This window comes from Odocoileus virginianus, chromosome 6 (assembly GCF_023699985.2).
Source record: "Odocoileus virginianus isolate 20LAN1187 ecotype Illinois chromosome 6, Ovbor_1.2, whole genome shotgun sequence".
Taxonomy (NCBI): domain Eukaryota; kingdom Metazoa; phylum Chordata; class Mammalia; order Artiodactyla; family Cervidae; genus Odocoileus; species Odocoileus virginianus.
This window is the reverse complement of record NC_069679.1, coordinates 1,779,179-1,785,203: the sequence shown is the minus strand read 5'-3', so window position 1 is coordinate 1,785,203 and position 6,025 is coordinate 1,779,179.

Genomic DNA, 6,025 nt, shown 5'->3' with positions numbered 1-6,025 from the left:
ATACATTTATGAAGAAGAAATCCTCCATTTAAAGAAAACCCAGCATGGTATAGGCACAAAAACAGATATATGAATCAATGAAACAGAGAGCCCAGAAATAAACCCACAAACCTATGGTCAATTAATCTTCAACAAAGGAAGCAAGAATAGACAGTGGGGAAAAGATAGTCTTTTTAGCAAGTGGTGCTGGAAAAGTTGAACAGCTCCATGCAAATCAATGAAGTTAGAACACATCTTCTCACCATACACAAAAACAAACTCAAAATGGCTTAAAGACTTAAATATAGGACAAGATGCCATAAATTTCTTAGAAGAAATCATAGACAAAACTTTCTCTGGCATAAATTGTACCACTGTCTTCTAAAGTCAATATCCCAAGGAAATAGAAATAGAAACAAAAATAAACAAATTGAAACAAATAAAACCTACAGGCTTTTTGCACAGCAGAGGAAACTTAAGCCAAAAAAAAAAAAAAAGACAACCTAAGAAATGGGAGACAATATTTGCAAGTAATATGACCAACATGGCTTAATTTCCAAAACATACAAACAGCTCATACAACTCAACAGCAAAATAAACAAACAGCTCAATCAAAAGTGGGCAAAAGACCTAGACAGACATTTCTCCAAAGAAGACACAGATGATTAACAGGCACAAGAAAAGATGCTCGACATTGCTAATCATTAGAGAAATGGAAATCAAAAGTACAGGGAAGTACCACATCACACTGGTTAGAATGCCCATGATTAAAGTCTACAAATAGCAAATGCTGCAGAAGGTGTGGAGAAAAGGGAACCCTCCTATACTACTGTTGGGAAAGTAACTTGGAGCAGCCACTATGGGAAACATTGTGGAGGTTCCTCAGCAAAGTAAAGATAGAATTACCGTAAAATCCAGCAATCCCACTTGCTGGCATATATCTGACAAAACTACAATTCAAAAACATACATGCACCCCCTATGTTCATAGCAGCCCTATTCACAATAGCACAAACATGGAAATAAGCTAAATGTCTATCTACAGCTGAATGGACAAAAAAAGATACATGTATCTTCTTACACATATACAAGGGACTACTACTTAGCCATACAAAAGAATGAAATAATGCCTTGTGCAACAACATGGGTGGGCCTAGAAATTACCAAACTAAGCAAAGAGAGTCAGAAAGAAAAAGATAATTATCATATGACATCACTTACATGTGGAATCTAAAATATGACGCAAATGATCTATTAAACAGATATAGAGAACAGACTTGGTGGTTGCCAAGGGGAAGAACTTGTGGTCCCCAAGGCGGACTGGGGGAGGGATGGAGTAGGAGGATGGAGTTAGCAGATGTAGGCTTTTGTATATAGAATGGGTAAACAGTAAAGTCCTACTTTACAGTACAGAGAACTATGTTCAACATCTTATGAGAAACCATAATGGAGGAAAATATAAAAAAGAATTTGTACACACGTATAACTGAATCACTTTGCTGTATCGCAGAAATTAACACAACATTGTAAATCAACTATACTTCAATTAAAAGTGATTTTAAAAACCCCCCCAAAATCTGCAGTCTATGAGAAGCTTAATCGTTTATAACGAGGAGAAACAAAAGGCCTACCTATATCTCAGCAGATGCTCATCAGTGCCTCTCATTCTGCCCTTCATGCTTCCTCACTTGTGTGAGAACTGATTTTCTCAGCTTGTCCCATCTTTTGAACCCATCCATTGAGCTTTATAGTTTACTGACTTTTCTTCATTCTTCAACTGTATTATATTTTTAAAAACTGAATCTTCTGAGGTTTTTTTCCCCATAATCTTCTGCTCTTGTCACACGGTTTCATTCCAGATGTTTCTGCAGTCTTGGGTAGAGCACATGTTATCAGTGATCTGAGGAAACACACTATTCATCTCTGCACAAGGGAGCGCTTTCCAATTAAAGATATCGCTTTGAAAGAGTCTTCCAAATTGGTTTCACTGAGGAAAAAAATGAAGGAGGCTAAAAGTCTTTCACTTGCAATTTGACAATATCTGGAAAACCTTTGTTAATCATGAAGGTTAGGTGATAACATTTAATTAGCACTGGTTATAAATAGAATATAGGGCTTCCCACAGGGCTCAGGGGTAAAGAATCCGCCTGCCAATGCAGGGGACACAGAATCAGTCACTGCGTCAGGAAGATCCCCTGGAGAAGGGAATGGCAACCCACTCCAGTGTTCTTGCCCGGAGAATCCCATGGACAGGGGAGCCTGGAGGGCTAAAGCCCGTGGGGTTGCATAGAGTCAGACACAACTGAACATACACACACGTAAATAGAACGTAGCTTGGAATTTACGTAGGCACAATCTTAAAGTTTCTGAGTAACTGTTGACTGTTCTTTCTACAGTTCCTTCTAAAAATGGGACAATGACATCGAGCAGCCTTTCTTATTTTGGACTTTCAGAGATAGTTTATTTGGGCAACAGCTGGGTTTTACTTTGGCCCTTGCCATCTTCAACACCTGGCTCTCAGATAAGCAGACCAGGGTGAGGTGGAGAAGGAGCTGATGCATCTGTGGGCATCCACTCCTTTGCCGTTTGTGCTCCTGTACATGAAGTCAGTGTGATTGTGATCACGAGGTCACAGAGGACTATGCAGGGAGAAAATACAGAAGCACCTCAGATCCTTCATGAGCAAACAGGGATTTAGCTACAGCTTTGTTTATAGTACACTAAGGTTGGATATAAGGAAAAGATTTTCAGGGGGAAAAAAAGTAGTATTTAGAGGAAACCACAATTTGAAAACATACATGCACACCAACGTTCACTGCAGCACTGTACTCAATAGAGGAGACATGGAAGTAATCAAAGTGCCCGTCCAGATAAAGAAGATATGTTCCACGGACTTCCCCGGTGGTCCAGTAGCTAAGAATCCGCCTGCCAGTGCAGGGGCCATGGGTTCAGATCCCCGGTCTGGAAGATTCACATGCCGTGGAGCAACTGTGCCCACAGAACACAAGTACTGAAGCCTGCAGGCCCCGGGGCCTGCTCTGCAAACAGGAGCCGCAACGAGAAGCTCTCACGCTTGCTCACAACTAGGGTGCAGCTCCTGCTCACAGCAACGAGAGAAAGCCCGTGCACAGCATCAAGGACCCCGCACAGCCAGAAATAAATAATAAATAAACATTAAAAAAAGAAGATACAGTATGTGTCTCTGTGTGTATATATGTATGTACGTACGTACGTACGGATATGGGCTTCTCTGGTGGCTCAGCGGTAAAGAACCCGCCTGCCAATGCCGGAGACAAAGGTTCGATCCCTGGGTTGGGAAGATTCCTGGAGAAGGAAATGGCTACCCACTCCAGTATTCTTGCCAGGAGCATCCCATGAACAGAAGATCCTGGTGGGCTACAGTCCACAGGGTCAGGAAGAGTCAGACACAACTTAGCAACTGAGCACGCAGGCATGCGTGTGCACACACATGCAGGACTACTACTCAGCCATAAAAAAGAATGAAATAACGTCATGCGCAGCAACGTGGATGGACCTAGAGGTTACCAAACTAAGTAAAGTAGGTCAGAGAAAGACACACATCGTATGACATCACCTATATGTGGAATCTAAAAATAGATAAATAAATAAACAAACTTATTTACAATACAAAAACAAGACTCACAGTCTTAGAAAACAAACTGATGGTTACCAAACGGAAAAAGAAAGGGGCAGGGATAAAGTAGGAGGTTGGGATTAACATACATACACTGCTACACGTAAAATAATCACCGAAGAACCACTATATAGAACAGGGAATTCTACTCAACGTTCTGTAATAACCGAAATGGGAAAAGAATCTGAAAAAAAGGATAGGTGTATGTATAACTGAGTCACCTTTCTGTATTCCTGAAACTAACACAACATTGTAAATCAATATACTCAATAAAAAATTAAAGTAAATGAAAAAACAAGTATTTAACTTGTTAGTCAGGGATCTCCAGAAAAACAGAACCACCAGGATGTTCTGCCTCGCTCAGGGGTCCCCCATCTTTTTTCTCTTAAGAAGTACTGAAGTGAAAGTCGCTCAGTTGTGTCCGATCTTTGCAGCCTCCCAGGCTCCTCTGTCCATGGGGTTCTCCAGGCCAGAATACTGCAGGGGGTATCTGTTCCCTTCTCCAGGGGATCTTCTCCAGTCAGGGATCTCCCACACTGCGGGAGGATTCTTTAACGTCTGAGCCACCAGGGGAGCTACGTCAGCTGATTGTTTTGTTTTTTTTTTTATTAGTTGGAGGCTAATTACTTTACAACATTGCAGTGGTTTTTGTCATACATTGAAATGAATTAGCCATGGATTTACATGTATTCCCCATCCCGGTCCCCCATCCCATTTCCCTCGATTGAATGAGGCCCATCTGTATTACAGAAGATAACCTACTTTCCTCAAAGTTTACTGATTTAACAGTTAATCTCATCTAAAAAACACCTCCACCAGCTACATCCTGACATGTATTTAACCAAATATCAGGGTACTGTGGCCTAGCCAAGTTGACACAAAATTAGCCATCACATTTGGCTATTCTGAGAGTTGGAATTGGGATTGATTTGTTATAATATCCTCAGACAAATGCCCTCAAATCACTTTGAATGGTGTGTTTCGATAAAGGAATAAGGGCCAAGAAGCTTTCAATGTCACTGCTGTGCTGGCAGAAACAGTGCTTCATACTTTGCTTCAGTATGGGCTCCCGTAGGGTGGAGCCGTAATCACGTGGGCAGGCTCTGGGGTCAGGTCACTGGAGTCTGCATCCTGACTGCACTGCTTTCTGTGTGGTTTTATTCCTCACTTTTATTCCTCTCTGCTTCAGCTTCTCCCTTCATCTGTGAAACAGAGATGGGTTTGAACGTTTTAAATCACAGGAAACGTGTAGAACAGTGCAAGGAACATGGTAAGTCTTCAATACATATTAACCTTTATTACTACCTGTATTAAAAAGAAAGTAAAAAAATAAATAAATAAATAAATAAATAAAAAATAAAAAGAAAGTCAAACATTTTCTTAGTGTTTGCCCAGCTTAGAGACAGGGGTTTTTTTTGGTTTTGGCTTATTTGTTTCGTTTTTAAACCTGTGGCCTTACAGAAAGTTACACCAGCTTTACCCCTTCCCGCCTTTACCTTGGGGTTGGCATTTCAGTGTCCCTTTAGCAGCACTCAGCGTAAGCATGTTGTTTTTCACCAGGAAGGCCAGGGAAGAACTGTAGAGCCTCTTGTTAATAAGCCCGGACACGATGGGTAGAGGGTTGATTTTTCAGTGAGCAGATGGCAAGGAGGTAATATGATTCTATGAAACTTGCAGGTGGACCACCCCACTGCAATAAATTGATTAGTAAATACTACAGCAGTAAGGCTAGTCTAAGGAAAAAATATGTAAGAATTTGATGTTACAAAAACAACCAGCAAATTCACATCACTCAAAAGAACCATCTCTTAGTTCCTTTAAATAGCACTTCTTGAGTTGAGCTGGAGGGGTTGCTTGTATATTTTTGAGATTAATCCTTTGTCTGTTGCTTCGTTTGCTATTATTTTCTCCCAATCTGAGGGCTGTCTTTTCACCTTGCTTATAGTTTCCTTTGTTGTGCAAAAGCTTTTAAGTTTCATTAAGTCCCATTTGTTTATTTTTGCTTTTGTTTCTAAAATTCTGGGATGTGGGTCATAGAGGATCCTGCTGTGATTTATGTCGGAGAGTGTTTTGCCTATGTTCTCCTCTAGGAGTTTTATAGTTTCTGGTCTTACATTTAGATCTTTAATCCATTTTGAGTTTATTTTTGTGTATGGTGTTAGAAAGTGTTCTAGTTTCATTCTTTTACAGGTGGTTGACCAGTTTTCCCAGCACCACTTGTTAAAGAGGTTATCTTTTTTCCATTGTATATCCTTGCCTCCTTTGTAGAAGATAAGGTGACCATAGGTTCGTGGATTTATCTCTGGGCTTAATGGAATAAAGATCTCAATGTAAGAACAAAAACTATAAAACTCCTAGAGGAGAACATAGGCAAAACACTCTCCGACATAAA